General features: G+C 32.2%; 1 pseudogene; it reads right to left on the bottom strand.

Moving 5' to 3' along the window:
- Positions 1-4,626: 4,626 nt before the first annotated feature.
- The window catches only part of LOC149167962 (uncharacterized), a 29,093-nt pseudogene continuing 14,856 nt past the window's right edge, over positions 4,627-18,863 (bottom strand).

The raw sequence follows: 18,863 nt of genomic DNA, 5'->3' as shown, positions 1-18,863 counted from the left end.
ATTAATGTGGAATGTAGGTGCAATGGAATTTGGCTAGTCAATTATGATGCTCTTACCAATGATGAGGCTTGTAGCCAAGTTTTTGAAATACCTGGTGATAAAGATGAAAAAGTTGTTATAAACATGTTGAGTCTACCTCAAGGATGTTATCATCTATTAGGTGATGATGATGAACATGGAAATTCTACTTAAGAATATGATGGAGCAATTCAAGAAAAAATAGTAGTTGTTGATGACAAAAACCACATACAAATTTTACAAATGCTAATCAAAATGAAATTGTTGAAATGAATATGATTGAAGGTGGTCAAGTGAATGAGAAATTTGCATTTCTAAGCCAAGTGACCCTACATGATTGGTTAGTAGAAGCCATGATGAATATGAATTGAAATTATCTTTACGGATACTAATGAAGAAATCCTTAACATGCCTTCATTCATGCTGGGCCATAAGGTGTTCAGGTGGTGGGGACCAGAGTTACATAAATCTTTTATTGTTGGTCTATTAAACTCCATCATTCAAGGTAGGAACCATTTGTTGGTTGGGTAAGATACAACTATTCAGGTAAGAGAAAGGAAGGTCAGTAAGTAAGGGGGCCCTATTTCATTTTCCTACTTGCATAAAGCCTGCTTGAAGGGGAGGGACTTTAACACAATGACTCAAAACAGAAGATTGCATCGTAAGACCACAGGTAAGGTTCATGGGTATGGGATTCCCTCGATTCAACACTTCATGACATGGTAGAATGACTTTCATAAATTATATATTTATTAAATAATAGAGTGTAATGATCAAATATCATATGGAAGGATGAACTACCTAAAGGTCGATGGCTTAAAAACTACCCAGAGAGAGAATGAAAGTGTTTATAAATCACCCTTGCAAATATAACAACTTCTCCCTATAATGAGGCTGCAAATTTGTAGAAGCAAGAAAGTCCTTTGTCACAGTTAGGATGGCATTTTAGAAATTTGTTTGATATGGAATTAACAAGGTAGTGATGGAAACACTAAAGGAAACAAAAGTTGGGAAAAGTAAAACAAAATTTGTACAAACATTAATCTCTCATAGCTTGAAAAAAGTGGTAGAGAAAAGATTAATCTCTCCTACCTTGACAGAACTGGTGGTCAAGATCAACACATACAAGAACATTGTTGTGGAATATTATCAAAACTAATAGAAGGATATGAAAGAGTGTACAATAAGAACCTTGACAAACACGACCACTGAAACTTGCAACATTGTTTGTAGGAAGATAACACTATGTTTCTTTTTTCCGAACATGTATGTTAGTATGTTACAATTTAATGAATATGTTTTCCTATTATCATATATGGTTTCATACTTTAACAAAACATTCGCCAAGACTTCACAATGTTTTATTATTTAATGAAATACTTGCCAAGATCTTACAAGATTTTATAATTCAGTGAAAGATTCGCCATGACTTTACAAGATAATATAATATGGTGAGAGATTCACCAAAAAAATTATATATACATATTATAATATTGATAAAATTGCCTCCCATTTTTCCTATGTATCATGGGGATTCACCCATTTATTATACATATAAATGTAGAGTGGTTCTTAAAATTGTCCCTGGTCTTTGACATTACTTCACTGCCAGTGAGCCTGAACAATACCCTGACAAAATTTTCTTTTATTCCATACAAGCTTAGTCCTACTTCCGGAAAGCGTCCATAGCCCCAACGGGTTTACTTGTATTTCCCATGCTTCCTCTTTTAATCACTCTTTTCGTAAGTGCATTTGCAAGCCTTTTATTTATAATGTATTTGAGTGAAAGAGGTGGAATTGTAATAGAAATTTATGTTTAATGAACATAATAATTTCATAATGTTGACTCCAAATTCTTTCCCTGCAACTATCAATCAGAGGCTTTTATGTGGAGGGGGGGGAGGGATTTATTGAGTTAAACTTAGATCAACTTTTTTCCTTGAAAAGTAAACTCAATCACTTAGAAAGGATGTGTGTTCCTCCATGAAAAATATGTAAAGAAAGATGGTTTTATGATTCCATAAAGATATGTCTTTAATGATAAATGAAATTCACTAAGATAGAGTTAAAAGATTTCCCATGTATGTCAATTGCTATCGGGTGAGAAAAAGGTCTTTCACATAAATCGTGGTAGAGTCACAAAAATAAAAACAAAACCGAAAGAAAAAGGAAAATAATTCCTAAACTAAAGTAAGAAGAAATTAGCAAACTCTAAAAATTGTAAAAATGGAGAAAGCGAAAGCTAAAAGAAAAGTTAAAATTTAAAGAACCAACCCCAACAAGGTTACTTATACAAATGTCTCAACAGAAGCGATAAAAGAAAATAAGCATATGTACGTGCCTTCTTATATTGATAAATATATATTTTTTTATCTTGCAGAGTTATAAGAAATGAGGCTCTCAAAATGTAGAGGGTGAATAGCAATGATGATAGATAATATGCTAAATGAGAAGTCTTTGTTTGTTGCAAACTTTCTTGTTTCAAAGTAAAATCTGTATAAAAGCATCTTAGCCATTTTCTGACAAAAGTAACGCTCAAGAAACAGACTAAAGGTTCAGAAACTCCCTAGTTTAACTGACTTGATGAGGATCATTACTACTTCTTTCAAGAATCTCAAAACAAATTGAACAAAAGAGAATGAACTTTAAAATTGATCTGGTAGAGGTGCAAAAGGTTCATGAAGACCTGTAAAAACAGAGTTCAAGATCAGCAAAAACTAAAAAATATAACTGAAACCAAAAGTAAAGTAATGAAAATAAATGAAAGTGGGCACATGAAACTTACCATTGGAAAATTGCATTTAATATTACCTAAGAGGTATCATTTTCTCCAACAAAAGATAACTTCTTCCTTTAATTAGAATTAAAAGCATGAAGAAGTTTTATTGACCCAAAATCATTATTTATTAAATCTAATCTAAAGCGAGCAGTAAACTAGAATAATGCAATGTTTTATGTCCAAGGAATCTGAAAATAAAACAAATCCACATAAATGAGAATGAAAGGATGCTTCTTTATGGATTGTAGTGAGGATTGTTCTCATAATATTACAAGTTTCATATCGACTCCATGATTTTCATAAATTGTTCAGAATCAAGACCAAATCCAAGACAATGTAATACATATGTGTAGATGGAGAGGTCTTGAATTTTGTATATTAAATATAGAGTGATATATCAAAACTCAAATATAAGAGAAATCAAAAATGATTTAACTATGTTCCAAATTTCTTATCAATTGCTTCATTACCATAGTGGTTGCCCAAGAGTGCCTTAAATTCTTTTATATAGGACAACACCTCATTGGATTCTTCACATTGCAAGTTTATTTTCCTTGCATAATTTTCAAGTTGCGAGATTCACCTTTACCGATATGTGATTGAGTGTTATATAATAGTTAAAATGCAATGGCATAAAGGCATATATCTGAGTTTATCGCATCGGAGGATCTTAAGACAAGGCACTATTTGAGTTTTGCAATGCGATAGTAAGGTTGCTATATGAGCATATGTGATGGGAAATTGTGATGGAGCAATTGCGATATCGGAGAATAACCATGTTGGGATATCGAGGATATTAATAAAAATGAAATTTCGATATTATTCTTGTGATAACATGAACGCAATAGATGACGTGGCTCATTGGTGGGACCGACTTTGGATTTTGTTGGACACCTAATCCTCTATGGGTTGGTGTAGAATGTGAACAGCCATGAGAGTCCAAGAGACCTTGGGATGTGGAACCCAATGGTCACACAAATATACTATAAATGTATATCATTTTCAATAATAAATGCAATCTATTGTTTATCTTTCCTATTTTGTCTCTACCATGTGTGTGTTTAACATGGTATCAGAGTTGCAGGCATATCCCGCCTTGCCTAATTTTATATCTCTATTGGTCTCCCTTGGTCTGGACCTATCATTTTCAAGTATTGTAGTCCTTGCTGTTGTAACTCTTATGCCTCAGCCCTGTGCTCTCTATTTCTCCTGCCCTGTTAGAATTTTTCTATTCTAAGCCCATAATTATCGGAGACATTGTATTATTCCTTCATTAAAATGTGTAAACGGCCTTTAGAGTTAGTTTCTCTAGCAGGGTGCCTCCACGTTCGAGAAGTGGTGCGGTGATCATCAAGCAACAAGAGTGGGATGCCCAAAGATGCGGCTTGCTCGACAGTGCGCTTAGAGGTGGGTATTCCCACGATGTATACTAAAGCTCTCTGTGAAATCACTCTGTGGTAGTTCATTTCTATGTAACAATTTTGTGTGCACTAACAGTTATCACTGAGGAATTACATCGAAGAAATCCAAGGTTGTATTCTGTAATCATCATACTCCAGTCTTCCATGGGAGTAGCCAAAAATTGATATAAGATGATACCTGTCACATAATGTCTTTCATGTCATTGCACATGCTAAAAGAAAAGAAATTCAAAACGCCTCCCCTGCGCAGTTCTTTTCGAATCGATTTTCTGCAATCTTAGCCCAAGAGATCATATTTCTTTGGTAATGGCGACAAAATTCCTAATTCCTCTTCTTGGTCTTTTGATGTCCAAGAATACAATGAGAATAATAGTACCGAGGCCTTGAAAATAGAGGCAATTTTGTAAATCAAGTCGCGTAAATCTCGAGCTCTGTAATCCATGATTTCAGAGCTTGCATAGCTATAGTTCCCAACTTGTTTGTTAAATCCCACAAATTCAATCTAGTTAGAGATTCTTTTGAATCAGATTCAATAATTTCTTTTTCATCGTTTTCATCAGCAACTACAATTTTCCAAGAACCAAGGACAACTCGATCACTTGAACTTCTCCTGTGCCCACTTTTTCTATCTATAGTAGCTCTAGTATGCCAATCATCGTGACTGTTAGCAAAATTTTGTTCGGTCAATTGTACTACAAACTTGGAGTCCTTGTTGATCAAAATGGTTTCTTTATAACCATTGACATCAGGACCACAATCACTTTCGGCATGACAAATGTATCTTAAGTCACTTCTATTCAACATGTGTGCGTCCTCAAGTCTCCAGTCCACCATTTCTGCTGTTGTGTTAACATGTTGTTGTTCCAAAGAGTTGTTGTTATTCTTGTAGGATCAACAAAGAAACAAGGCCAAATCATCCTTCTCGTGATCATCAAGTTGTACCCATCGAAGACGTTTCTTGCCTTCATCAGTTCTCCTCTGGAGTCACGTGTATTATAACATAAGCTTGGTCTTCAATGGCATTCTCGACTGATGGATGCATTTTATGCTTCTTGGTGTCGTGGTCGAATATGAGGTGCCAGAGTTTCATGAACAACATGTAGATCTTTCTCTTGCAAGACCAATGATCCCATTGATCTTTGCACGAAAATCATTGCGTCCAAGTCCAGTGACGCTCGAAGACAAAATTATGAAATTCCATTGGCAAGAAGGGACTTTCACTTAGCGGATCCTTCCGGTGGCCTACGCTCAGATCTTCCTCCAATCTCAAGCTCATCTACAGTATCCTAAACATTTGAGGTGTAGTATCCTGAACATCTGAGGAAAATTGCAAAAGATTTTCCTTGAAAGTTGTGATGGTTGTCCACATCGTATCCAATTTCAAACTCTAGTTTTATTTGAAAAATTAGCTTCAATTAAGGGCATTTATTAGAGGTTGCGTGTATCACTTCCTTTGCTTCACGTCACTAAGAAACAGAGTCAAGACACTCTTCTTGGCAGTGGAAAAGCAGATCAATCACTACAATCAAAGGTCGACAAATCGAGTCTCGCAGGGCAACAAGATTCAAGGAAGGAGAGCGTTGCACCTACGCAAGACATCCAAAGGCGATTCGACAGGGTGATGATAAAGAAAAAACTACTGTAGCTGTAGAAAAATCAAAAGAATTGTTGCAAGAATAAAAGGCAAAAGCAAGTGAGCAGGCCAAAGAGTTGGCTGGAGAGCCACCAATATAAACTCATGCGCAGGCAGGGAAGGAAATTTATCGAACTGACAAATTTCCAGATCTGAATCAAATTCACTTTTCTGCTTCGTGTAGTTCAACGTTTTCTAATCGTGGGGTTTTTGATAGCATAGATTCATTGGGCTCCTTATTTGTACTTGTCTTATCTTAGTATAGGGAAGAGAGCTTCCATTCGTACAGACAACATAAACTAATTAATTCTCTTATTGTTGGTGTATTTTCAATACAAATTGACACACTTTAATTTTAAATTTGACTTGTCTAAAAAAATGACTCAAATTTATGAAGTATTAAAGTTCTTGAAGACTTTGATACAATTTACTGCTGATGACACCATTTGAATCAGCAAAGACTTTCTCTTAGAAATCCAGACTTGTTTGCAAAATGCACATGACAAAATTGATTTTTTGCAACTTGAATCACAACTACAGCAAGAGGAGTTACAGAAGTACAGCCATGATTCTGAACTTGTTTCTGTTCAGAACAATTCTACTTTTGAGTCAGAAATTGACTCCCATCAACATGCAGAAAGTAATCAAGACATTAAAGTTGAGGTTGATTCAAGAGCAGATGTCAATGCACATTTCGAAGTCCAGCCTACACTTCCCAAGCCAATCATCAGACCTTGCGAAGATCTTGTCCACAACAAGCACAAAACTGGTCTTGGATATGACAAGGATGTGTCCTTTCATATTCCAAATTACTCAAAGCCCATCTAGTTTTAGAGCGTTGGATTCCTTCATGACAGTTCACCTTCAGTTGTTCCAGATTCTGCTCCTCTTCCACAGCAACAACAACAGATTTGTGAAATGCTAACATTATGACCAAGTTGGCCATATGAAAGATCACTGTTTTGATCTTCATCCATGTAAGCACTGTCATAAAACCAGTCATTCTTCAAATAGATGCTTCAAAAAAAAGATCCTGCAAGAACAATGATTCATCTTGGATGGATCGCTTCTTGGCAATGGGCTTCAACAGCCAAGAAGATATTTCGCTCATACAATAGGATTTGTTCTTGAATATTGAAAAGTCTTGCATTTGAGATCTCTTCATCTTCTCGCCTTGTATTTGACAGGGGGGAAATGATGGTCATATACAAGCTTCAAAGCCACATCAAGCGAGCCTGAGCCACAACTTGCCATACCAGATTCAGAGTTGTAGCCAGAGGAAAATATGCCCCTGAGCATGCCTTCATTGGGTGATACCTCTTCAAAGAATTCGGGACACTTCCTCTAGCAGAAGATTTTAGCTTCTTGCTAGTTTCGGAAGAGTTCCAGGAATTGCATTAAACGTTCCAAAGTTGTTGGTCATCCCTAAACCATCACAGGTTGAGACCTCCCTTTTCAAGTTGAGGTTCTCCCTTTTATACGGGGTGAGACCTCCCTTTATTGGTTGAAGGTTTACATCTTCAAAACATCAGGAGCACTTCCTCTAGCAGAATACCTGAGCTTCATGGAAAAATTGGAAGAGTTCTGGGAACTGCACTAAGTGTTCCAATGTTGGTGGTCATCCTTAAACCACCACCATTTATACCAACATTTCATAGAGCACACTCAACCTAGTGCTGCCATGCACTTTTGCGCATTTTGTATTACAGTTGTCTTCTTGGATTCATACATAACCCTTCGGATTAAGGGGGGGAATTTTGGACACCTAACCCTCTATGGGCTGGTGTAGAATTTGAACAACCATGAGAGTCCAAGAGACCTTGGGATGTGGAACCCAATGGTCACACAAATATACTATAAATGTATAGCATTGTCAATAATAAATGCAATCTCGTGTTTATCTTTCCTATTTTGTCTCTGCCATGTGTGTGTTTAACAGATTTTATAAGAGATCGACGATTAGAATATTTGAGTACGAGATGTAACATCATTGATATTTTGGTGTGATGAAGAATGGACCTGATATTTTTATTACATGGATTTAATTTCATATCGGATCCGGACATTGGTACTTTTAAACATATGCCCCAATCAAAATTGTGATTTATGAACGAATGCACTATCTTCTTAAAACTAAATTTAAATGTTGTATCGGGTCCAGGGGTTGTGTGGACATCACAATATTGGTGAAGTCATCTTATCAAAGAATGAGTATGAAGGGAATATCGGGGGTCTTGTATCAGAGGTTTCTTATCAAGAATTGTTAAGAGCTACTTCCAATCAAACGTTGCGATACAAAGGTTTGACAATATGGATGATGTGATATCGGGAGGAAAGGCTCATTGGAGATCGAAGGGGATGGGAATATTGAGGTATTGGAGATATTTTAAGTATGCTCATTTGAGAACCTTCAATATGTGAACTTTGATATATGACGTGACTTTTTGTGGGGCCAGAAACTTCTTAAAGTATTCAATTCAAAATGAAGAGCCCAATTTAATTTTGTTTTTTAACAAATAGCCCCTTTTAATATTTATCGAAAATATTGGGTCAGGTAATAATTTTATCAGAGCTCTCAAATGATGAGAATTGAGATATTAGAATGCTTCGATATCAATCTTCCGATACTATTTTAAAGGCCTATTGGGGTTTTATTAAATAAAAGTAAAATTAAGCAATACTCAAATTCTGATAAACAACAAATAATACTTCCCTGAATATGTTGCAGATTTGAAAATGGATTGGCTACCATACTATCTCAAGTCTCCACAATCAAGTCAATGAAGACTTGCAAAAGAAACAAAACAGAAATAAGAAATAAACTATGAAAAAGAAACTCAAAATACAGATGAAGATGAACTTGTAAAATGCATACTTGGAAGAATATTGTCTGTAAGTTTACTTTATGAACCTTCAAGTTCTCCCATGCATTTCTCAAAATTTTCATATGTTCAACCCCATCTTCTTATTCAATTTAAAATTCTTAATTAATGAACTTTTAGATTGCATCCACTTCAAATTTACATTGGGGGACAAGAGCGGTGACTTATGAGCTTTTTAGAAGTAATTGTGAATCAAAGATTGTCAAGCCATAGCAATTATTTGGAATTTCTTCATACATGATTTAAAATATTTTTGTTAATGTGACAGAGTTTTTTCAAAACAAGACAATCAAATGGTTCATAATCTTCTAATATATTCTAAGTCACTTTTCCAACAAATGAAAAGGGAATGCTAGAAACTTGGATTTATTACTTTCTTATTAAAATCTGCATAATGAAATAAATGCAAACATAAAAGGAATCTAGATCTAAATTAATCTATTTCTAATTTTAATTGAATGGAAGGAAACATAACTAGGTATAGTCATACTTCCAATGTAACCATTTTCTCATTCTAATTCTTGTATGTATGTACAGATCAGATATTAGAAATAAGAATATAGTTAAATGAATAAATATAAATCTAGTATGTACACTAATTGCTAATATACTTACATAAAGTAACTTATTTGTAATTACATTTTCTTGAAATATCCCTTCCAGCAAAATTTCAATTAGATCATAGAAATCTGGATGGATTTCCATTAATGATTGGGAGAGATTCAAAAGAGAAGATAACAGGCCAAATTGTGAAAATGAATTTTTAAATACAATGGTATGCAAAAAATTGTCACTTATATGTGCATATGTTAAAGTATCAACAATCTTCCATGTAGGATAAGTTTTCAAATGTATCTCAAAGAGGTCTATGAAATATGGATGGAAATCTGATAAATTCAATGAAAGATTATTAAGTAAATTATATTGTTGGTTATATTGGATCAATTAATTTCCAAGTGTTGTTTCATATTGAGAATGCATACTAGAAAGAAAAGCAAGTTGCAAATATATAACCATCAGATAGAGTTCAAAGGAAAAAGGCTCTTGATGGTTATAATCGAGATTTTGTGATTTTTCTTCACATTCATGCAACATATATTGTGAATTTTCAACACTTAGTTGTTTGATATGCCAACAAAAGACATCCAAAAAATGAAAAATGTTAACAGAAAATAAATCTGAAACTAAATAAAATAAATGAAGAAAAAATAATAAAATCAAATCATTGTTGGTAGAACTAGTGTTACAACACAATTGGAATTGATTTAAAACAATTTCCCCCTCACAAGCACTAGCCAGAAAATAAGAAGGATCATTGGATTGACTTGTGGAAGAGGAAATGATTTTGGACCAAGAGCAAGTGTAGGAGCTTGATGATAATATGAATTATAAATTGAAGAAGGCTCTTGAATGTCAAAATCAAGAAGATCATTTTTTACTTGAGAATGAGAATGCGCTGTAACAATTTCTAAGTTAGAGTGTTTTTCATTCCCACATATGATTGATCTCTGATCATGGGAATTTAATTGAGTATAATATGTTTCAATTTTCTCATTTTCATAATTATTAACATAAATAAATTCATGAATTTGATTGAATTTTTCTTCATTCCCATATGAAAAATCAAAACAAGAAGGAAAATGAAGCTCAACTTCATCGATTTTAGAAGAATGATCAATAAATAATTCTTTATCCTAATAAAAACTAATAGGGAGTCCATTTTAATTAGTCTCACTGCTTTCTAGAACAATATCCATGCAATGAGAAGGTAAATTCTTATCAGCAAAAATATTGGGATAAAGGGAAAAATATGAATCTGAAGAAATGAATGCAAAATATTCTATGTTTGTATTTCCTTCATTACAGACCTCATATTTTTGAACATCTAATTGATTAATTATGCTTTCTTGAAGAACATTATTTGCTTGCCCTGAATTTGAAATTTGATCATCATAGAAGAATTCAGAAATTTGTACAATAGGTTGCATATTAATGGAAGTTCCAATTTATAATTGTACTTGCTGAATTATAATCTGATTTTCTGAATCTAATGCATAATGATTTTCAGATTTCAAAGCAATTTTTTCTCCAAGATTTTTGCTAGTATCTTTTTGGATTTAAATAGTAAAATTTTCCAAGCTTTGTGATTGAGATTCACTATCATTTGAAGGTGAATTTTTATCATTATTAACATTGTAGGAAGTGTACACTAAATGAAGGAATTGATCGTACTTATTAGAGGTCACTTCATCATCATTAGTTTGCACCTCCATATTGGAATTCTTAATTATGTCAATAACATTTTAAGAGGCTTGATCAAAGCTTTTAATAATCCCACATGCATTGTGAATAGGAGGAAGAGAGTAAATCTATTCAAGCCAATCTAATAATTCATCTTCCAAAGGTTTATCTTCAATTTTAAATTTCAAACAATTTAAACGAAATCTAATGGTAAAATCAATAAAAAAACTCGTTTTCAAGCCTTTGTATACCTTCAATTTTTTCACATACATGTTCGTAGTCATAGCCGTCAAATTTACAACGTAATATTGTAATAAAATGATCCCAACTGTGAATTGAGGAAAACTAGAAGAGATTGACATCAGATTCTGGCTTTTCCTAAGAAAGTAAGAGTGAAAATCCTGCATAAAATACCTTCATCAATATCATGAAAAGTAGGATTTTAAAAATTTTGAATGGATTGTAAAGCATGATTAAATGCAGAAGTATTCATCTTACTGTTAAAATTTACCTGAGACAAGAGTCTTACCACTTTTGGTGGAGTATTGGCAGATGCACGTCCATAAATACAACTCCAAATTGGAAGTTTAAGAGGAGCTATTGTAATAAAAATAAAATGTTAGAATACAAAGACCCCAATAAAAAACAAGTTTCATGCCCTCCTTCCAACGCCAAAAATGTTGAAGGCTCGAAATTCTCCGCCTACAAAATTATAAGGGAGACCACCCGGTCTGGACCTTAAAGCAGTTCATTTTCCATTGAGATGATGGTTCCAAATGGTTTAACTAGGTCTAGTTACCTTCTCTCTATCTCCAATGACTTAAAATATGACTTTCATCTACCAATAGAGAAGACACATCAGATCAACCCTCTCGCTGATTAGGAAAAAAAAGTGATCCTTAAGATAATCTAGGGCTCAGCCAAGCCACAACTAAATTTTACCTCTTTGGGAAGAGGACTTATAGAAATATAGAATTAAATCTAAATGCTAATTAATCCTAGAATGCAAACAAAAATAAAAAAAGTATCATAATCCTATCTCAATTAGGCATATATAGATCTAACCCAACCGAGAGCAATATATTTAAATGATTGGGATTTAAATATGTCTACCTTATAATGAATATAAAGTTAATGAAGTAGTTCAATTAAATGATATTATGAATACCTAAACACATTATGTTTAGATTTATTAACAAAAATAATTAATCAACATCATTTAGGAAGTAGTTCACAAAATGATATTGATTGCTAAATACTTAATTCGAATGATTAAACAATAATATAAGGAAATAGTTCAAAGAATATTATTGTTTCTTAAATGAGTATTAAAAGATAGATTTATGAGCAAATAGTTAGTTAGAAATCAGAATTCAATCCACAATAGCAGAGATAAATAATAACATATTATTGAGGCAAATTACTCGCATTGACAAATTATAGTGCACAATTATGAATAAAATGACACATTTTTGTCATCATAAAATGAAACCAGTATTTAAAACAATAGTATTAGAAATACCAATTTATTGAAACCATTTCTCTGGCTTTGATCTCTAACAACCATTTACAATGCTTGAACTTTTGCTATTAAAACTAGAGTTGCGATAATGCAAGCTCTATTCTTCATACATAATTCAGAATGCAAAAGAAAAATCCTCAATAATCCTTAGATATGAGATTTTATCTCCTCTCATTTACAACTTTAAATCTTCATTACAATAGTGCTTTTAAGAATTTCAAAATTGTAGAGAAGAAAATCCCCTAATACATTCTATAATCTATTATTTATAATATTTACAAAAAAATTCTCAATAAGAAAGTTTGTTGAAGAATAAATCTGCTCCATCAATTTTCATTGGGTTAAAATCTCATTCTTCTCTTGTTGGAGCATTCTCATTGATTGAGATTCTCATCTTTTCAACTTTTTCCCTGCAAAAAACAAATCAAAATTAAATTAAATTAAAATACAAAATCAAATCAAAATACCAAATCTGGAATAAAATATTTTCAATCAAACTTAATTAAATAACTAAATGAAAATGAAATCTGAGCTTTCTATTGATTTCTGTGATGATCTAATTGGTCAAAGAAAACATAGATGCATGGATATGCACTCAGAAGAAGTTGTGAGCTAATGAGAATGCATAAAATAAAACTTAGAAAAAATGATTTTGTTCTAAAATTTTGGAGTTTGATCTTCTGCTGAATTTTAGACCCATTAAGTGATCAAATCTGGATTTGCAACTACTTTAAAAATAATCTCCATTATTTTATCTATCCAACGAGTCATCCTGTGACTCATTTGGCCAAGTAAAACTCAATTTATGAGCTTCCAAATTTGATGAGTTAAAACTGCTAGAATTCTGGAAATTTTGTTCTCTGGGCTAAATATGGATTTTTTAAATTAAACTCTAATCCTATATTAAATTAAAATTATTTATTAATTAATCTTAACGTAATTAAATTAGTTAAAAATAAAATTTAATTATTAATTAAAATATTATTATATTATATTAATATTATAATTATATTATATTAAAATCATAATTTAATATTATAATTATAATAAAAAATAATAATAATAAAAATATAATACAATTATATTTAAAAACATAACCAAAACAAATACGATAAAACATAACCAAAACAAATATGAGGATACAACTCACCACATATACCGATTAACCTATATATGTGGGGAATGAAGACTAATGGAGGAGGGTATAATAAGGAGGTGGAGTGAAGTGGAGTGGGGAATGAAGACTAATGGAGGAGGGTATAATAAGGAGGTGGAGTGAAGTGGAGTGGAGTGTGAGGTCATGATGGTATAGGGAGGAGGAACGAGAGTTATAAGGAGGAAGGTTAACCGAAAAATTTATGGTAAATAAAAATAATCGTTGTATAATTTCAAATCAGCGATCGGAGTTTTGAAGTTTCGTAAAAATGTGTGTACAATTAAAATTGTCGATATGCCGATATACGATATCAGAATATTGGTGATTTTTTAAAAATCGGAATTTTAGATTGGCAATTTTGGAAGGAAGGATGTGATGTGAAGTGGGGCCCACATAGAATTAAATATTCTACAAATTGAACTATAACCACTTTGCAATTTTGAGATTTCGGGTTTGGCAATTTGTTTTAAAATAATAAATTGGAGTAAATTACTGAGAACTCGAAACACGTTTTTCAATTGTTCTATAATTTGGCTGGGTCATTTTGTAGGACCATTAGTGAAAAATGAAAAAATTAGTAAAAATTAACTAAGAGTTAATATTTACAATGAATGACTATTTTAATTGCAAAAAATTGAAATAATATACATTTTTTACATTTATTAACTCAGGCGACAAAAATGATCAAACTTCAAAGGAGTGTTATTTACAAACCGGTTAACCAAATGAGACGAAACAAGTATCGATGGAAAGCTAGTGAAAATTCGAATTCAATGAAACAATCAAAATATAAATTCGATTTAACAAAAAGAAAAAAAGATGGTAAAATTGTAAGACAATTAACTTAAATGAAAATCATAAAAGGGTTTTGCCAAAAATTAATGGAAAGGGTCCCCATTATTTGAAGTAATTGAGTCAAATAATGGGCGGTGTTGGGTCTTCCCTACAACACACCCCTAGAAAAAGCAATAAAACTCTCATATTCTACCCTTGTCGTATAAGAACTGTTTTGGATGGGCCTTGGATTTTTTCAAGAATGTATTAATTTTTGTCAATATTATCGATCACCGTGATAGTTTTTTTTTGTATAGAAGTATATTCTAATTGTGAAAAAAAAAGCCTAAGACTCATAAACTCATGTTATAAACTTTAAATTCCTCTTAGCATTGTCAAAGCCTCTCTAGATTTTGCAATGCTAATGGAACAGGTTTTACAACCCCATTTTAACTCTATATAAACTATCCATTTCATTTAAAATAAATCACCAACATGCAACTATGAAGAAATTTTATATTATTCCATACTTCAAAATAGTCACCAAGATTTTTTTTTCCATGGATTCATACACATCCAAGGGAAATTCTCTCCAAAATTCTCCTCATTTCAAGGATGATACCTAGTGTCTACTAATCGGTTCTATTTTTTCCAACCTAACCCACAGGGACATCGAGTAAGGCTCAATAATCCATAGAGGTGATCATTTTAGGGACTTGATCTCATGATCTCCTCTTATAATTCACAACACTCAGCCACTCAAACTAATCCACTAGGCTAAAAAAATCACCATCATGTGATAACTAAAAAGTTTCATTTTATATGTCACTTTAAACTATTACAATCGACTGGTCTAAAAATATTAGATTCACATTCACAATGAAATATTACAATTCTTTGGGTTTCAAGTAGTATGGATCTTCAAACATTTTACAACACTACAATCCCACACAAATTATTAATGATTAATTTAAAATATTTTGATATAGGATAGTATTTTTTTATGAACATAAAAGAAGATGATATAAGCCCCTTTTATACCTTCTTTCATCCAACGCCTTCTACCTCATCCATCTCCTCTACCCCATCCTTCATCCTTGGAGTAAGAAACAAATATTCTAACTCACTTTCTTCCCTTCCTTGATCTAAACCATCCTCCCTTCCATCTCCTCAAGTCTATCCTTTATTATCTAAAAGAGAACAAGATCTTGTGGCCCCACTTTCTTCATCCTTTGCTCCATCCATTTCATCCATCTTTCCTTCATCCCTTCATCTTTTAGATTATTTCCACCAACATCAAAAATTACATGGAAATCCCCCATCCGTCTTCTTTATCCCTTTCCACCAACATCTAAAATTACAAAAACACTTTGAATAAATACATATCGACATTAAAAAATCGGCATTGAAATATCGTTACATATTGCGCAAAATCATAAGATAATCTTTTAAATTGAAAAATATGGTTGAAAAAAATCAACTTATAAAATAGTAACACCTTCCAAATTTATCACATAAAATAGTAGATAACATGCACTCACAAAACCAAAGGCCACATATAGCTTCAAACTTTGAAGAATAGAAAGAATGTAATGCCACACTTGTGTACAATGTTTAGCACAAAAATAAATGAATCTTAAATGAATCTTTTGTAACATAATAGTGTGGAGTGACCATTTGAGTATACCAAAAAGAGGACCTGTATTTATAACAAAAGATAATAATAAAGTATCATCAAATAACATAAAGAGGCAATGGTTCAAATTACGAACACTAGCTCGCCTTACTTCCCTTAATGAAAATTCTTTAAGGATTAAGGAACTATGTCCTAAAAAAAAATTCAATGTAAGCAAATAAATTCCATTTAAGCATAAAATTTGGAGTTCAAACACATCAATGTTTAGTGTATAAAGTCAAAATCACAATGATAACATAGGTGCTTAATTCATGAGGAGTTATATTTAAGGTCAGATCAAAATCAAAATCTAATAGAAAATAATACACTAGCTAAAGAAGCACTTTCCTCCAAAGTAGTAAACATATATAAATGGAAAAGCAATGCAATATGAGAAACCAGGATATCAAAAAGAAAATAAACTATCAACATAAAAAAGAAACTACAATTAGGACATATATTTTGAGATCACACGGTGTGACTACTATATATTTCAAGCCAACATTAAGAACACATTTCGTAAGAAGAAAGAATTAATGGTAGGACTTTCAACTTGCTATGGTTAATAGTATAGTTATTCATTTTGATTGTTTCCTATAAGGATGATGTCACTGGCTAGCAATTCTAAATAAAAAGGCCTTCATTGGGTGAAGCATATCCTTTATTGCAAAGCCAAGAGTGCATCTAGTTTAATATTGAAATCCTTCAAGTAAATAGTACAATCTTCATTTATAGTGAATCGCAGGGATATATTATATAATTATATTTTTGAATGCAAATAATGAAATAGATTGAATAATCCTAAAATGATTAGTCTAACTCTTTTACGTTTTAGCTATTTTTTAGGCATCTTTTTCGGTTAATTTCAACTAAAATCTGGCAGGGATTTGTTGGAATCAGATGTTTACTTTATTTTTTCTGCATAATACGAGTGCCCTATGAGTTTTATCGGGTGATTAATCCATTTATACATTCAAAAAAACATTTTAAAAAACTAAAATATACAATCTCGCCAAAAATTGTATCGCCAGATTTTAATAAAAAGAAGCCAAAACATAGAATAGTCAGATTGTGTAGCCCCAAAATACTTCAAAAAAAACCTTTTATACTTTGAACATACTTCAACTTGTAGTATGAAGTGTATGTTTTGTAATTCCCAACCCCAAAACATCCTAGTAACAATTCCATATAATTGACCACGTGATTTGTTTCATATATATCATTGCTAATTAATCACAATAGTTTGATCTTTGATGAATACGATTAGATTATATGTAAAAAATTGTAGTTGTAAAAGTACAATGATTATAACCATTTTAATGAATGGAGGAAATGGAAATGTGAAGGGTGGAGATGGGGTGACAACTTAAATGAGTAAATTCATGGATATATCAACCCAAATGAGATCAATATATGCACATTCAACACTCTATGGAGGGATAAATTGTACTTCTACACATACATCCAATCAGTCATTGCAATATCCTTTGTCTATGGAAAAACAGAATCACTAAAATAGTCAATGGAAATGGGGTAAATGATGAGTGAGAAAATATGATTTTCATCCCAACTTAGATGAAATCAAGATATGCAAATTCTAGACACGATTTAAGGGGATTACTGTGTATATGTTTTAGAGAGACGAGTTGTCCTTAACACATTAAATGACATTCATGACTTAATAATCATTAATTGTCAAACTTTTCAAGAGACATATGATATTTTTCACATGAAAGGACATGCATGATTAATACATCCAACATTATATAACTATACCAACTTCATTCAATCTCCTTGTTTATTCTTGAGATAGTGAGAATAGAGAACTTCCTCTTTTGATTCCCCAATATCAATAAATAACTTCCTTTTTTTTATATGGGGTTCATATCTTGAATGAAAACATTCATTTTTCATCCTCTTCGAATGCAAGGGTTCACAAGAAGCATATCCACCAACACATCAATCACCAAATCCATGGAAAGTAACAAAAAGGATAAGATGTTTATTAGAAAAATAGCATAATTTCTCTTCCTCTTCCTCTTCCTCTTCCAATATAGAAGTTCAAAGGAGAACAATTTCTTCCCCAAGTTCTTTTTCAATAAGTATGCACTTATATTTCATTGATATTTTATGCAATTCTATTCATAGAGACCACCACTCTGAAAAATATCAAGGGATGACAAACATTTTCCTTGAATCCTCAAACCAACTTAGACTATGAATGCTAATTTTTTACTTGCAACATGTGGATATGAAAATATGTTAACTTCAACATTTTGCCCTTGTGATAATAGATACATTTATAGGCTCAAATAAGATGATAGTGAAATTACATAGATGTGTAGATTTTGTCCCTATTTTAATTGAAAATTTGTTGCTTTCAATTCAGTTTGGGGGGATTTGAAGTTGTAAAGAAATAATCCTCAACTATACAATTTCTCTTTCCATAATTTATATTCTTGTTGAACCTCTCATCAAAATTAGGATTTTGTTTTTCCAAACTTGAATTTTTCGAAATGTATATAAGATAAGATTCAATCGAGTTCCCCCACCCCGATTTTAAATATTTCATATGTAGGTTCTATTAAGTTTTGTGTAGCATCAACAAGTATTCCTACATGCCAAAAGGTCACCTAAGTTGGCCTAGAAGATATGTGAAAACTAAAATAAAATTGTTATTTTTTTGGGCATCATGTAGGCTCAAAAAGGACAACTCGACCCCCCTATGAAAGGGTGTGTCCCTTCATTAGAAATTCACCCAT

Source organism: Pinus tabuliformis, chromosome 5_1 (genome assembly GCF_031772625.1).
Source record: "Pinus tabuliformis cultivar Carrire ecotype Pingquan chromosome 5_1, CPIR1, whole genome shotgun sequence".
NCBI classification, from domain to species: Eukaryota; Viridiplantae; Streptophyta; class Pinopsida; order Pinales; family Pinaceae; genus Pinus; species Pinus tabuliformis.
Note: the sequence above shows the minus strand (reverse complement) of the source record. Positions and strands in the feature narration are given on the sequence as shown.